This window comes from Lepisma saccharinum, chromosome 1 (assembly GCF_977018435.1).
Source record: "Lepisma saccharinum chromosome 1, izLepSacc3.1, whole genome shotgun sequence".
NCBI classification, from domain to species: domain Eukaryota; kingdom Metazoa; phylum Arthropoda; class Insecta; order Zygentoma; family Lepismatidae; genus Lepisma; species Lepisma saccharinum.
Genome location: NC_139229.1, coordinates 216221063 through 216238757, shown reverse-complemented (window position 1 = coordinate 216238757; position 17695 = coordinate 216221063). Strand labels below are relative to the sequence as shown.

Sequence of the window (17695 nt, the reverse complement as noted above, 5' to 3'; positions counted from 1 at the left end):
GGAGGTGGTTAACAAATAAATATCTATGATTTACTTTATTGCACACAAAACATAAAATTTTAGGTGAATAATATCATTATCTATGAACACAATTTATTTACAGAATATTTTTACAGAAATAAATTTGGCGTTCTGGTTATTTATTTTTGAGTTTGGCGGAGAAAATATTGATTGAATTTTATATAGGCTACGTGTTATAAATCCCTCCCACAATACGTTTTTACACATATAGTCATTTATCATAAAAATTGTAGCTTGTTAATTTATTTGGAACATAACAGGCGCATGTCCAATTACAGTGTTCAACCTTGAATTACACAATTGCATTGACAGGACGTACATACTTAAGATAATTAATGAGAAATACGAGTGTTGCAAAATACACTAGGAGTATAAAAATATAAACAACAATTTACATTTAAAAACAACAGTGAAAGGACTTATAATAAACACAGAGGAATGTAGTCGAAATTAAACTCAAGCTTGAGATGTAACCTTGCAAGCTAATTGCACACAAAAAATCAATTAATAGAACTAAAGTTACAGATAACATCTGAACAGGTCTATACTTGGGTTGTTTTCAGAAACTGTCTGAAATAACTCGCACATTTTCCTCATGGGTTTAACTTACTTCTTCCGAGGGGGATTGAATAGAACCCATTTCTGGAACTAAAGGTAAAAAAAAGTGTGCTTAGCATTCCGCCATGAAGGCGTATAGGGGGTGTGATCCATTTCTGGAACTACAGGTTGGAACTTTAAAAAATAAATGCGAAAGCAGATGAGAAGAATATGAGAATTTCTTTCTCCATTATCAAATTTAGAGAGGAAAGTTAATGGTATTTTCCACCTCTTCTCGAGTAACGAAACACTCAAAATTTATCTTAATATGTTACTGAGAGTGAACATCGGTTATATAGCATCAAGTTTAAATTGTTGATAACTAAGAAATTTATTATGAAAATTGTCTGACATTTCAAACTCTTTCGTGATGTGGGTCCCAAATAACAGAAGCATGCTCGAGTTTGGATCTGACGACTGTAGAGTACAGTTCTGAATTAATTACACATCCTCATTATAAATCTTAGATTTCTGTAAGCTTCGCCAGAATACGAGCAATGGGTGGGTCAAAAGTTAACGTGTCCATTTCAGTTTTTTCTCTTAGCACTTCCACATTAGAAAAATTCTCTCAAAACTGAATACAGTGTATGTCGTGGGTGAGTAATAAAGGTTTGCACTTATTTAGGTTCACACTAACTTTATTAAATTCAACCAGTGAAGCCAAGTTATTCAATTCCTTTTGGAAACATAATAGTATAAAATATGCACACCATTACACACTCGTTCCACGACTGAACTTCTGATCCCAGTTGTTGTAGAGTGAAAGTTTTTTTTTATTATTCTGAGCCCTGATTCTAAAATTCAGTACATCAGAACATGTGAAGCAACGTGCTCATAGCGTGTCTCCATTAAAAAGTATGTTCTTGTTATTAAATTTCAATAGGAAATGACAATCTGCCATTTCTCTTTGCTCCATCAAAGTGCAAATTATTGAATTTTTCTCAGGAAATAAGTTGAAAGCCTACATCTGCAGGAAACACTTTATGTATAATAAATTATATCTTCACACCGGGCAACATTTGCATCCGGTTGAATTGGTATAAAACCACCTAACGCACACGTTTCTTCATTCTCAAACTGTACATCCACACTTGTATAAGATATTCCTCCAAACAACATGGTGAGTGAATGAAACAAAGGACAAAGTATTGAAGTCCATAAGAGAAGTAAAATGTTTTCATGACCAAATAATGATACTGACTGTAGAACTCGTCCAGTACAGCATTTTAAATACCTGGATTTCACAGCAATTTTCATTGAAATCAGAATTGAAATGTGAATAATTAATAGGTTACAGAATGAAAATGTTATTGTTGTTTATTAAGTTGTTTCAGCAATATAGATTTCCTCCCTTCCATTCATTCTTCATATCAAAGAATATAAGTTCCAATAATTTTTCTTTACTTTCTGTTGCAGATCGCGATCATTGTCTTAGGTGTCATCCTTGCTGTTAATAGCAGCTATGGTGAGTACTGGAAAGTAATTTCAGTTTCCAATAATTGTTAAATATCTATAAACGGGTGGACATTACAAAATAATTCCTGAACATTTAGTAGTAATTTTACGACGTTTTATAGATAAAGATAAAACTAAATTTCATCCCCAGTAAATCATTCAGAAAAATTGGACATAATGCATTTTATCATTAACCTTATCTTCTCCTGCGACATATTAACATTGAACTTTGAATCTTTATATGGTAAATATAAAAGCAAAAGGCACCACAAATTCGAATCCGCACGAGTATAAATAATATTGCAAATTGTCGGTAGAGAGAAGATTCAACATGTAGATGGCCTAACAATATTATTAGTTTATAATTTGAATACATTTTAATAACAATCATAACGATAGTGCATGGTTAACAACCATAGTCGGTCCTAAGAAAGGTTAGAACAAAATCATTAGTTCCAGGCCTAGCGAGTCGTACATGGATTGTTTATAATGCATTTGCCGAAAACATTTAGACAGTTTAGTATAACTGTGGGATACAGTATCATCAGTTGCAATAAATTTAAATTAAATCTCTTTATATGTCATTCATTCCAACAACTAAACTACAGAATACTATGACGATAATTCGTCATAATGCATTTTTAAAATTAAATAACAATGTTAACGTAATTAGGATGTTCAATTGGTGGCGTAAATCTTTCAAGAGCTTTTATGTTCATGTAGTTTGCACGATCATTGGTAGATGCCCTCAGCGTGCGGGTTGCTATCTGAAAGGGCTGATAGTTTCGCGAAACCAACACTTGGTGGCTGGGGAGCGAGACAGCTGATGGAGTGGGAACAAAGGAGGGAAGCTGTTCGGGTCAGGAGTAGGTTAATGGAGGTTTGACGTGGCATAACAAATGCAGACAATAATGCTGCATGTTTTACGGGAACTTTGCATCGTCCGGTGGAAAATAGTTATTCAACCTGACGGATACTTCGTGTGAGAGGTATCGGCCACCTAGAATTGAAAAAGCAGGATTTCGCCGCCGTGTTCTGAGTGAATAGGTGAACCTGAGAATCCGGTTGCCATGCATGATAACCCACCATGGAGGTAAGAGTGTTCCTTCAGGGATAAGGTTGCTGGAATGCACCTTTGTGAAACGCGGTAACTCACAATTTCATTTCGCTACATAGTACGGAACTTACGAGTGAGTTTGGAGCAAATTTCGTAGTAATCAGTTGACGTAAAGTTGCAGATAGTACATCACAAAGAACAAAATGGGCGACGCCGCCATCTTTAAAATCAAGTTAATTTTTATCTTCTGCGCAAAGTAACTATAGTTCCCGAGTGACACGAGGGTGTATGTAGCTCAAAATGTGTTTCAAGAAATTTATCGGTCAATTTTGAGGATAAATAGTTACATTTTGAATAAAAGGCTGCTTTGTACACGTGAATGTTATCACGACCCAGTTTGATCTATTTTAACCATGCAACCTAGCATTGGCAAGTGAATTGTTGCAGGGCAGTAACACTTTTGCAAAACGAAAACCTACCAAATTACCGTTCAGTCTATGAAATGAAACGGATGGGTCATATAAATATTCATGCAGTCGTATATTTATGTGTATCATGATATGTACATGATTTATGGTTTGACAAAGCAGGTGTAATAATGCTTTGAGAATTTGACCTTATTGGCATATGAAAGAGAAGATTTCTCAAACTAATGTATGCTGTTTAACACCAATCTAGTTGTTGTTGTAATAGCCTATTTAGTATCACACTGTAATTAAAGTAAGAATTCCAGTGGTGCACCATAAAGTCAATCTGTTGTCTACAAATAGCAATTGCACTTGATCGTAGTCTCTTATTTCAAGATCATTTGAACTGTAATAATATAACATTAGGGTAATGCGCAACGTGACGGTTGGTACATTGTACCCTTAGGAAAATAAACGTTTCAATAAACATGACAAGGAACAAACAGGTTAGTTTGTTTCGTTAAAGTATACTTCTATACTTTCCATCAAAGTTTTTCACCTGTTTATGTTTTTTATTATATTATTATCATTATTTTTTGTTGGCTTATAATAAATACTAGTACTTTGTACAGCCAAGATCATAATTTGTATGATCAACCTATGGTGTTACCCAGATGTTGTTGTTTATATGTTAATATTGTGAGTTCTTTTACAACAGGAAATTATCATGCTTATCCTGGGTGTTAGTAATAATTATGTATAAAGGCAGGGAAGTCTCACCTGTCGCATAACCTACAAGGGGCAGTCTCTCAAAAATTTGATATCCTTCCAGTACCAGGAAATATTTCTTTTTTGTTCTTAATTATCCAAAGAGTGGGAAGTGGGGAGGACTACTCCCTCCATTTAATAGCAGATTGAGATAAACAGGGTGTTACCAAAATTGTGGGTCGCTTTTGAATTTTAAAGTTCATTTGATACAAATGATTTAGTGCTTCAAGGGGTGGATATTGTTTATGTAAAGGTCTGCGAATAGGATTTCCCTTAAAACTGTAGCCCTCCAGTCTGTGCTCCCAGAGCTACTGAGGGAGACGTGCAAGAAACAAAAGAGAGTGAGGAAAATTTGATGTTTGTTTGGTTTTGGGAAGGAAGGAGTTTGGGTTGGAGTTTCTTGTAATTTCTAGGGGCTTTGGGGTTTACCTCGCCTCCTGGGTGTCGTCTTAATACAGGCCTCCCACCAATCGAGATTCGGTTGACTGTGCTCCTAATTCTCTATTATACATTGCTGTATAAATTCCTTCATTTCGTTGCCCCATTTATCTTTAAAAGTAAAATTTCTACTGTACATAATATTAGAAACTGAATACATAAATTCAAGTAATCATTTATTAAGTACAATTTAATCCTTGCAACGTAACACACTCAAAATTATCTGCTTCCGCATACCGGATCACAGATTCAATAATATGAATGTGGTTTGATAATATGATAAAAGTTCCTTAATAAAGATATGGCTATTTCCTACTGCAATATTTGTTGTTTATTTCAAGAATATAAAGAAAAAGCCCAAAGAAACATTTAGATAGAAATTTAAAAAAAAGTTGGAGCACATTTTCACTAGAATCAATATTCTTGAGCCTAATAGCGAAGCTTTATCTCCAAGAAAACTTGATTTCTGTATTCCATGTACAAAATATTTCAAATGTTGAATATTAGCAACAAAACCTATGCGAAGAAAATACATAGTTGTTAATTTTAACATTAGTAACGAATTTTGCATATTTTAATTTCTATATCTTTCTTCTAGCTGTTCCCATTGGCATTACCGGCGTCAGCCACCAGAACCACAACCAGCTGTCTCTCCTGAGCCACCCTGTGATTGCCCACGGAGGCTACGGCATCGGCGCTGGGATCGGAGGCTATGGTCTCGGTCTGGGCTACGGCGCTGGCTTGGGCTACCTCGGTTAAATAAATAAGGATCCCGTTTCTAATGTGTAGAATATTCCAATAAAATGATCATCCTATTTTACGAACTTTCTAATACATTTATTTAATTAAAGCCATGGTCTCATATTTAGTTAATTATTTTCGTATTTGGTCTAGCATGAACACTAATTAGAAACTCTACTTTGGTATATCACTTTATACTAACCTTAAGTATCGTATAGTACCTCTTCTTACGTCTCTAGTGTTTTTTGTGGACTCTTGGTAGGGTCTAACTCATGACGAATCTATGACTTGTTTTTCATCTAGTTGCCTATAATAATGCTGTGGAAGTATACGAACATGAGATTAAACACTAAGGACTTTAACACTGAATTTTCCTGTTCAACGAGAAAATTCAGGGTAAGTATTAAAGCAGACCGCCATCCATTTGCAAAGAAATGTTGAGAAAATGCTTGTAACTTGTTTAAGAGTTTTATTTCCATAAAACTGGAGACCTATGTAGTTGCATTAATGCATTGTTTTGTAACAATATTAGTCTTAATTAAATTTTACGAATTTAGTTTTTTGTTTTACACTTACTTCCATTCGAGACGCATACGACGATAGGTGTTCCGGGCATGGGCGTTTTTTGTGTGTGTCCCTTCATCAATTTCATCATATCATCACTCATACTCATCTTCGCGATTAGCCAAAAGTGGAAGAAGAGCGACGCTAAATTGCAAGTTAAATTAAATTAAATACACTTGTTTCCATTCCGTTTTAAAGGGTAAAAATCTGCTGGAAAATAGTCACATATTTAGGGGTTGCCAACTGGGCATTGTTAGTTGAACAGTAGTAGCAATTAAACACTAAGGACTCTTGATATTCGATAGAGTTTAAAAAGTTACAGCAATTGGTTTATTGAACTGCATCATATAATTTAATAATTATATAACTTAATAATTTCCGAACATTCATTCATCACACAATTGCCGACCCTGGATGTCTGTGGGTTCTTGGTCACAAAATCACAATTGTTCAGATATGATATAAAGGTGATATTAATTAGGGTTCTGAAGAGCCGCAAATTAAACATGGTAATTTATAAAACCACATGTATTAAACTGTAGGTTCAGTTATGATTAGCATTGGAATAAAGTGAACTTAAAGCATAGTTTGTCTTTTTCTATTACTAATTACTGAACTTCCAAGTAGAGGCCCTACATGTGTCTTTGTTAATGAATGATGAAATAAATGAGGAAAGCAAACATTATACTAATATATCAAACTAAAAAAAAGTAACATCAAAAGTGACGTAATTAAATATAAATAAAAACAGCCTTAAAAACATACTAAGAGGTAAAGGAATAGAAATAATAAATATATTCCCTCTGAAGTTGTTCAAACTGAAAAAAGTAAGAGATACTGTTGGCTTTAAGAATTCTCAAAAATTAAATGGAAGAAGTAGATTTCGTAGAAAGTACCTCAAGCTTATTGTAGTTGCCTTCGCTCAAATAAAGTCAAATTAGTCTCCATTAGCATACGAACTTCTAAGATAAAAGAAATAACAGCAAGTACTAAATATTATTATCTCATTTTGATCATAAAATTAATACTCTAAACATCTGTGCATTCATCAATATAGTTTTAAACTGACTGATGACAAATCGTCTATATTGTAGCAGTGATTTATCCTCAAACCACCAACACCTCTCTAATTACACCACATATATCTTCAACAGCCCATTAAATGTTTCACATCCTTCCTACACCTTCTTAAATACAAACTTACACCCTACAGATGAAAATTCTAGAAAAGCTCCTCTGTTGTGGTAGGAGTTAATCAATTTCTTGAGGATTCATTGTGTGTGTGTGTGTGTGTGTATTGCTGTTTTTGCCATCTCAATAACAGTCGCTTAAATTCAGATGTCAAGAGGGAAGTAGGCCAATTCTTAAGTTAACAATAATTTTTCATTCTTACTTTCAAAGATCCACTCCACACCACACCAACTCCTAATCCGCTCATGGATAGGGATTGTGAATGGACATGAAAAAGAAATAATGCCAAGTGACATGTAGGTTTCTAGCAACGTAACAAACGTACATAGAAGCACAACAAAGAAGTTCATGTAATTTAATTGGGCAAATTGTAGATGTTCTTCGAAGCTTTTAATATGACTTATACAGGGTTAGTCAAAAGTATCGGGACAGGCCAGTAATAACGAGACCCGTGGACGGAGGAAAATCACATGTTGCAAGTGGGTATTGGTGGGGAAACTGAAATGAATGGTGGTGTGGCCATCATGGCAGCCATATTGGATTCCGCCATATTGTATATCACACAATATTTTCAAATGGAAAATGACACATCAATTTAGGCTAGAATCGTCCCACAAATGACAATCCGAACTCATTTTGGACCTATCGCCATTCCTGGAAGAGATAGGGTGTACTACGTTAGACTGCAAAAAATGAGATTTGTCTGAAAGAATTGTTTACTGTATTCTTGTGGGTAACTGTACACTGCAACTAAACAGAGAGCATGAACAGGAAAACATGATATTCGCTTACACAATGCCTCAAAGCAAGTGCTCACACTGCTTCCCGTGGACTGTCTGACAATATTATGTCAACCGATCATAAAAACTGCAAGGTGCACGTTGTAGCATATCCCGAGAAAGTCCTCTTGTTTCGTCCACAATGCGATTCTGTAGATCATTCAGGTAGTGTGGTTTGGTGCGATTCACTTTGTCCTTTATGTGCACCCATAAAGTAATCCAGGGGTGATAGATAGGGAGATCGGTTTTCCTCAGTTCCCCCAGGCGAATGCCGGGATGGTACCTTACTTCGAGGATGTGACTGCTACTTATCTTCTTTTCTTCCTTTCCTGCCTTTATTCCTTTCCCCGGGTTGCTTTGATAGTTTGTTGAAAACAACATAATATCGCAAATTACCGAATTAAAGAATGCCAGTCTAAACAATCCTTCCTTAGAACAGAGTAACATACTCTTTTGTAGCTAATAATCCTATTTGACGAATTAAGAGCATCAGGTACGTATTTGTTTTACTTTCCCTTCTACGGACAGCAATAACAGTGTTTGTCTGGATATGGACTCTACCTGTACACATCCCTTGTAGATTGTAGTGAACTTCCTCGAAGGTCAGTTGCATTTGTTATCGTCCTTGCGAACGTTCTGCATGTGGCTCATGTTGGTGACTGTTGTGCCAAAGGAAGAAGATTTGCGTCCGTGTCAGTGGTCGAAATGGAGCTCAGTGAACGAGAACGTATTACGTTATTAATGATGCGTGGCTATGGAGATCGCAAGCGATCGTATACCGAGGTGCGACAGTTATTTAATGCTACATTCCATGAACGTAACCCAATATCGAAGTAAACCGTCGAAAGAACCATTCGACGTTTTGCAGCAAGTGGAAGTGTTAAAGACCGTGCGATCAGGAAGGCCGAAATCGTATAGCAACGAGGCAGTTTCTTTGGATGTGTTACAATCTTCTGTGGAAAATCCGCATACATGGACAACCAGCGTTGCCAACATGCTGGACATTTCCCAGAGTTCAGTGCAACGAATATAAGTGCGCAGTAAGTTTAAACCCTACAAAGTGAGTTTAGGCAGGAACTGACTTAAGATGACTTTGATCGCCGTATTAAATTTTGCGAAGTAATGATACGAAATATCGATAACGATAGTATTCACCTCAATGACATTGCATTCTCTGATGAAGCGACATTTATGTTAAACGGGCATGTGAACCGACATAACTGCCACTCTCGGTTAGCACATCGCGCTGCGACGCCAAGGGTCCCGGGTTCGAATCCCGGTCGGGCTTGGTTGTTTGTGATGTCCATTCATCAATTTCATCATTTCATCACTCATCCCCATCTTCGCAAATTAGCCAAGAGGCACACAACGCGAAGTAAAATAAACTAAATCAAATCAAATCAAAAAATAACTGCCACTCTTGGAGCGATGAAAACCCGCATTGGATGATGGTACACCATACCCAGTATCCAAAGAAACTGAATGTTTGGGTACGAATGATAAGAGGCATCATTCTTGGCCCTTTCTTCATTGACGGCAATCTGACAGGTGAGAAGTATTTGACAATGCTTCGTGGGCAGTTTGTCCCTGCCATCCAAGCGTCGACATGGGACTTTAATCTTGTTTAGTTCCAACAGGACGGAGCGCCGCCACACTATGGACGGGGTGTTCGACAATACTTACATGAAACCTTTGCACAACGATGTATTGGAAGACGACGTATGATCGATGGCCTGCAAGATCTCCCGATCTATCACCCCTGGATTACTTCCTATGGGGGCACATGAAGGACAAAGTGTATCGCACCAAACCACACTACCTGAATGATCAACAGAATCGCATTGTGGACGAAACAAGAGGACTTTCTCGGGATATGCTACAACGTGCACCTTGCAGTTTTTATGATCGGTTGACATAGTATTGTCAGACAGTCGACGGGAAGCAGTGTGAGCACTTGCTTTGAGGCATTGTGTAAGCGAATATCATGTTTTCCTGTTCATGTGCTCTGTTTAGTTGCAGTGTACAGTTACCCACAAGAATACAGTAAACAATTCTTTCAGACAAATCTCATTTTTTGCAGTCTAACGTAGTACACCCTATCTCTTCCAGGAATGGCGATAGGTCCAAAATGAGTTCGGATTGTCATTTGTGGGACGATTCTAGCCTAAATTGATGTGTCATACATACCCCTTTCCATTTGAAAATATTGTGTGATATCCAATATGGCGGAATCCAAGATGGCTGTCATGATGGCCACACTCCCATTCATTTCAGTTTCCGCACCAATACCCACTTGCAACATGTGATTTTCCTCCGTCCACGGGTCTCGTTATTACTGGCCTGTCCCGATACATTTGACTAACCCTGTATATATACAAACTCGATTTTTCGCACATTACAAATAAATTTATTCAGAATAGCATGTACGTAAATCGTGTACTAGTGAAGTGGTATATGCTACAAGTGTAGAAGGACAGAGCAACGGATAGGCTGAGATCGATTGCCTTTGGTGTAGGCAAATTGAATGCCAAATCTTGCATAACTATTTCTGCCAGATGCCGGTGTCTTACGACGAGAAGCAGGCAACTTCCGACTTTTATCTGCAAAATTGATTGAGGGAAACTCACGAACTCAGGAACATCAGTGTCAGGCAAGTGATAAACATTATTTTCTTTATTACCTCAGTATCACAATGAATGATAACCAAATCTATGAATTAGTGGTATAGAAAAGGTATTGAAATTTTAAATCATTAATTAATCCACATGAGGTAGATTTGCAACCAGAAAACATTTTCGTATTACTCTAAATGAGAAACTTCCAAAGAAGTTTAAAAGTACTACACTACACCCCATGTTGTTTCATATTTGAAGGTTTAAGGTCATTCTGGTCAACATTAGACCGTTAAAAAAATGTATTTTCCTTGTTCTAAAGCTCTTAGTGAACAGAAATGAAAACTGCAATTAAAAATGAAAAAATGGAGTCGTTCAAAGTTATCACAACATTACGTTATCTCAAATTAGCTTCCTGTACAGAGTGCAACTGAATTGTCAAAACTGAAAATTATGAGAGAAGAGTGCACATTTAATAATATAAATATAATACATGGACAGAACTCTTAAATTTGTATGAAAATGGACTAGAAACATATTTCTCGGAATTGCAACAGATTTTTAATATATTCTGCAAGTATTATGTAGCATAATTTTGATGTAAATCCTTATGTGATAATATTGTGACTATTTTACTGCTTATAATCTGTTGGAGATAGCAGAACTGGAATTTAATTAAAAGATTTGTCTCTGTAAAGCTTGTGTAAAGTAACTATCTCAGTGGAAGTGTATTTTAAAACGTGGTGAGTCATGTGTATTGTTGACCAGTTGCTAGTTAAATCTATTACTGTTAATAAATCGTTAATTATGGGATATTAAGACTATTACTTAAACCCAGCAAGCCCTGGGTGTAGAAGAGTTCTCGTACTCCTAGCCGGTGACGTAGCAAAAATTTTGGCTCCGAAACGTGAGAGCCCGATAATAATAAGACTTGAAACGGAAAAGGAACGTAGTAGGATTAAGGCCCAAGTGATTGCGATAGTGATATATACTATAAAATGCATTATTGTGCATGGTAAACTGGCAGCTATGGCCAATGTCTGTGCATAGTAAAGATTATGCACCTTGTTTATGTGTCTTGATGTATGATTTTAAGTTTTTTTAAAAATTCCACCTTGTTATAAGTTTCAATGCACTTATTTATAAAGTTCCACTCTTGAGATGTATAATTCTGTTTGTAATAAAAAAAATAGAACATAACAAAATGGCGACGAGGATTAAAGAAGCTAAATAATTACTACTGTAAGCAGAATTACAGTAACTAAGTCCAAGTGAACCAGTATGGAAAAACACTTAAGTTTTATACCTGCATTTGCAGCATATGGCCCAAGTCAGGATATAAATTCGTATATTAAAAGATTCAAGGCTGTTATTGAGGCCAAAGCTATACAAGAAAGGAAACAAGTATTTCTCTCATATCTGTAATCGGTAGCTTAACATATCAAGAGCTGGAACGCAGATTAAGTCCAAAGGATCCACAAGATTGCACCTTGGAGGATCTCCTTACTACACTAAGAAAAATATGTATACCACAAGTCAATAAATGGATTCAACGATTTGCTTTTATGCAAATGCAGGTTTCAAGCAAACATTTGCTTGAAAGTTGCTGCAATAACTTGTGATTTATAACAGACGAATTAGACACGAGTCTTAGAGAAAATGAGATGTATAATTCTGTTTGACATAAAAAATTAGGACATAACAGATAGTGTTAGTATCAAGGATACAGTGTTGATGCTTCGAGTGAAGATAATTCGTCCTTACAAGAATCACGAAGGTGTAAAGGTGGAGTGCTAGTATGAGTAGTCGCACGAGTCTGAGGAGCAAGTCCAGGAAGACCATGGGTCCCGAATTGGAATTTGGTTGCTGTGAAGATTTGGCTGACAACAAGGAATACTTCCAGTGTTCCCAGTGTTTGAAATACAAATATTTTAACTGTGATGGACAAGAGGTGGCACGTTCAGAAGGTGACCTGATTTGTAGTAACTGTCAGACTACTGTTTCCAAAGATATTGAGCCAGAGGTAATCCTGCCTACGCTTTCCCCTCCTGAACGGTTGATCCTTGAGTGGCTCAAAAGGGAGAAAAAAGAACAAAAAAGATAAAAACAAGAACGAAGGAGGAAAAAGGTAAAGGCGAAAGGTAAAGAAGAAGCTCAGAGAAGGAAGGAGAAAGCTGAAGAAGAAGCTCAGAGAATGCGAGAACTTGAGTCTTTGATAGAGAAGCAAGATCAAAAGAGAATGAAACAGAAAGAAGAAGATGAAGAGAAACGTCAGGCGGATATGAATGAACTTAGAACTCTCTTTTTACAATTTAAGGAAGACCAAGTTGAAGGACGGAGAGAAGCTCTTCAAAAAATTAAAGTAAGTAGCCAGCAAGAATTAGAGAAGGTAACAGAGAGAGTCAATGAGAAAGTTGGACAGGCTGTCCAAGAACAGTTACAGCAACTGTTACAGTTACAGTTCTGCTGTTCAGACTTTGATGGAACAAACAGAAGGCAACAAGAAAGCAGTGCAGCATCAGAAAGAAATAGTAGAAAAGACTCTAAGTGACGCTAGAAAGTTAGTGGTTTCTCTAAGACAAGAAATCAAGAAACAGACTTGTTCGTCCAAAGAGTTAATTTTATAGTTACAAATTCTAACCGAAGTTGTCATACCTGAGAGTTCTACAAGAGTTTCTCCAGAATTACAAGTTTTGAATCCAGAAGCGGATATTTTTCAAATTACCTTCTTCCACTAGAAAACATTCTGGTCATAAAGATCCAGTTATTATTGAGGGAAGAAAGAGAAGCTGTGAGGGAGGAAGCAATGATGAATCACCACCTAGAAGAAGCCATGGATTTAAGATTCCCCGCCTAGCCGACATAGCTCACATTCCAAAATTCAACGGGGATATTGAAGCCCAGTCTGCGGAAAAATAACTTCGGGAATTGAATGTTAATTTTGAATTGTTGCAAGACCGTCAGAACTATCGCTTAGAGTTATTTCCACGCCTTTCGACAGGCAAAGCTGAACATTGGCTGTCATGAAAAATTGACAATTTTATAGATTACGCAGACTTTTGTGACAAATCCCGTACGGAATTTGCGTCAACAAAGGCAAAGCAAAGACAGTTAGCTGCAGTCAGAAATAGACGATACTATCGGCAAGTGCATGAGAACATGGAAAGTTACGCCTCGAGTGTATATGCTGCATATTGAAATCTGTCTAACAACATCAGTGAAGATGAAGTCATAAACCTGATAATAGGACATTAACAATGCAGAAATAGAAGCCTATGTATAGTTCATGCTCCTAAAGCCATTGACGAGTTGGCTCACTTTCTGAAGGATTTTGATATCTGTGATGATCCAGACGCTTGGAAGGAAAGATAAAAAATTAAAAGGAAAGATGCCAATGATCAGAAGAACTTCAAGGTGAGAAATGTTCAGAACCAAAACCCTAGATCTGGTGGTCGGTTTCCTAGACGAACTAGATTTAATAATACTAGACAAGATCAAATGTTTGAACGAACTAGGGATGAAGAAGATAGGAGAAATTTCAATAGGAACATATATCGGAACAGAGAAACCCGAAATAAAAGTGATGGAGATTCCAGAAGGAGTAGCCCGAGTTCATATAGAAGATACTCGCCTCCAAAGAGATTGAGATTAGAAGAGCCTCCTGAAACCCAAGTGACCGATTTAAATTCTGAACAAGAACAAGCTGTGTCTGAGGCTCGAAAATTTCATCAGAGCCAAAAGTCACAGTCATCTCAGACAAACGAGAGGCTTGTCTGGACGCTTAGTTCCGGTTTGGGCAAGATACTTTAGAGGAGCGACACTACCATAAAGTTAGAGATATCCAGGAAATAGGCCTCCCCCATGGCGCAGTGGTAGCGTCATTGCCTTGTAATCAAGGGATCCCGGGTTCGATACCCGGTGGAGGCACAAGTGGTTCGGATCCCACTTTAAAACTGTAGGTCCAGTCCCGATTAGCCTTACTGTGCATAAAGTGGACTTAAAACAGCAACTCAAACTCAATATCCAGGAAATACAGGTAAACTTTCAAATAACAGAGACAGAAGCGGAAAGAATGATGCAAGAAATGAGAACGGCTTGCGAAAGAAGGAAAAGATATAAGTCAGCGGTAGTACGGCTAAGCTGATGGATATTCCCGTGGCTTGCATTAAGCGAATGTTCAGTATTAAGCTATGCCATCTGGACCAAATTAGTAAACAGTCTACCTGGAATGCAGCTACAGAATGTTCCAGAAGTAAGACTTTTTGACATCTCGGGCAATCTAAAGAAGAGGGTGTGTGGTAGCCATTCTGTTGAGATAGAGTTAGGAGGAATGAACTTCAACACACTGAAGTTTTATATTAAAAGGCTTTGGTGCCAATCTTTTATTAAGAATACCATTTTTACAGCAGCACGAAGCCGATATTAGTTTCCGGAAGAATGTAGTAAACTTACACTTTGGTAAGACTCCAAATGCTAATGAAGGGAATCCTTTATGTGTTCACATTGTCCGATACATGCAGAGAATCCAAGAAAAAGAAGAAGATTCTGAATGGATGTGTACCCAATTGGACCTTAAAGAGAAGGTCGCTGCAGTTGACATATCTGATTCTCAACGAGTGGAGTTGTTATCCGTGTTAAGGAACTATCAGCAGGCATTTTCTGAGACACCAGGTACCATGAAAGATGTAGAATATGATATCATCTTAACTACGGAATCTACATACCGAGCACCATACCCTGTTCCTATAACAAAAAGAGAGGAATTAGCCCTTAAAGTTGTAGACAAACCTGATGGCAGTCTCCGGCCCTGCATAGATTTTCATCAGTTAAACGCTTTTATGCTAGTAGTACCACGGAGTTCTGTTCAATCTGTAAACGAGTCTCTCCAGCTATTCGAAGGATTTATTCAAGGTAATTTAATATATAAGGTAGCGCCTTCCGAAAATTGCCGATCATGCACGAGCGCGTGACGTCTTATGGGAGGATCGGTTATGCTCGGTGCCCCTTCGGTTATGTTCGTTCGGGGCTTGGCCGAAGCAAACGGCCGCTATAATTTCTATGTGAGGTTCAGAGAGGGAAAGTGTTCTATTACTTTGAGGAGGGGTAATTATTAATTATCGAAACTTGGGGATGGTATTGAGGCATTCCTTTAATGACTAGTAACATGACTGGATTGATTGAGTTGGTGTTTCAACAAGTCTACTTTATGCACAGAAAGGCTAATCGGGACTGGATCTACAGTTTAAAGTGGGATCCGAACTACTATGTCCCTCCACCGGGTATGGAACTCGGGATTCCTTGATTACAAGGCAACGACGCTACCATTGCGCCATCGGGGAGGTACTAGTAGTAACATAATTGAAAACTCGCAAACGTATTGTGAAAATCCATACTTTTCAAACTTTCTGATCGATATGTTTCAAAGATAGTTGCGCATGTTCTCATTTACCATGTCTTCATTCTATAATCATAGTATACTAAAATTTTAACATGCTAAAGAAGAATTGCATGAATGAAAGAGTTAAAAAGGAAATGATCGTTTCATAGATTTATTTTGTTTATTTGTTTCACTCCGCTTTTCTGCAACTTTGGGCTAATCGCGAAGACAAGATAGTAAAATGTCACGTAATTGCGTTCTAACGACAGTAAAGGAAATTACACTTCTTGAATAAAATGTATATTCCGGTTTTATAACATTATGTACACGATATTGAGCATTGTATGAAATAAATATAATGCCCATTAATGAAGTTTTACTACTTCGTTCAATTTAATATTTCACAAATTTAATGTGGATGATTTTGTACCTTTCTACTAAGTGTAAACAATGGATGTCATACTCTCCTTTCGTGGAAAATTTTCTTTAAAACAGTAAGCTCTTTGTGGTGTAGTTGACGAACTATATACTTGTGCCACGAGCTGGTCATATAGAATAGTTTTTCCTGGTTACAGACGACTAAAATGTATTTGGAAATGTAATAGGAAAATCCAAGACAAAGTCCAAAAATGAAATTTTACTATTTAACGATTCATACCCTTGTACAGTACTTCATTGTGATTTCTTGTAACTTATTTGCTATATTTTCATTTATGCTTCAGATATATTATCTTAACCTGTTCTAAATGTCACATGTACAAGGGAGAAATATAATTATCAACATTATTAACCTAATGTCAGTGAACATCAAGTTAAATCTAATTAATGATTATCAATTAAATGGACAGAGTTAATAGAAAAACTATTCTCTGAAGAATTAATTATGTCCTTTGAATTCGTAATTTGGCCCAAGTTTAGATTGCAGGGTCATAATCTCTCCATTACACACAAAATCGCATGACAAGATTTCGGTACATGTGTACTATATGACTGTATGTATGCCAGAAGTAGATTGCCGTTGTCATGATAGGGACTTCATGAAATTTCTACATCTCACCCCCTATCCTCAAAGGCATTATAACGGTTTGATTTTTACCATTACCTGGCTTGTCCACCGCAAAGGAATATAAATTACAAGGGTTGGATAAAAAGTAATGGCAACACTGCTGTCCCGTGAAAGGGGCGAGTCACAGCGCCACAACCGTTTCGTGGTTGATAAATGAATGTCAGACGAGGAAGTATAGTGACTGGGGTGCGATTGTATGTTAGTCAAAAACAGCAGTGCTCTGAAGCAGAGGACGAGAGTGCAAGCGCCCTAACAATATGTTTAGGCAAGAAGAACAACGTCTCTTAGGCAGACGGTCAACGCAGCCTACTACTGCACCTTCTTGCAACACCACCTTCGTCTCGCATTAAGAAGGAAGCGACGGCACGTTCTGGCACGGTGTCCCATCATCCTGCTTGACAATGCAAAGTGTCACACTGCGAACACTGTGACGGCGCTCCTGCATAACTGGTAGTGGGAGGTACTGGAACATCCGCCGTATTCACCGGTATGAGATCGTGTGATTACGACCTTTTTGCCAAAATGAAGGAACCACTGTTCGGGAAGCACTACGACACGCGCGAAGCCATCATAACGTGCTATAGGGCGGTCACTGCGGGGCATCGACAGAGATGGACGCGCT

At 37.4% G+C, this 17695-nt stretch overlaps 1 long non-coding RNA gene across 1 annotated transcript; it reads left to right on the top strand.

The window, feature by feature from the left end:
• The first annotated feature begins 1695 nt into the window (after window positions 1-1695).
• On the top strand, window positions 1696-5598 carry LOC145991696 (uncharacterized). Its single transcript, XR_014442091.1, has 3 exons — window positions 1696-1738; window positions 2035-2083; window positions 5342-5598. It is a non-coding gene; the product is annotated as an uncharacterized LOC145991696 (long non-coding RNA).
• Window positions 5599-17695: the final 12097 nt, after the last annotated feature.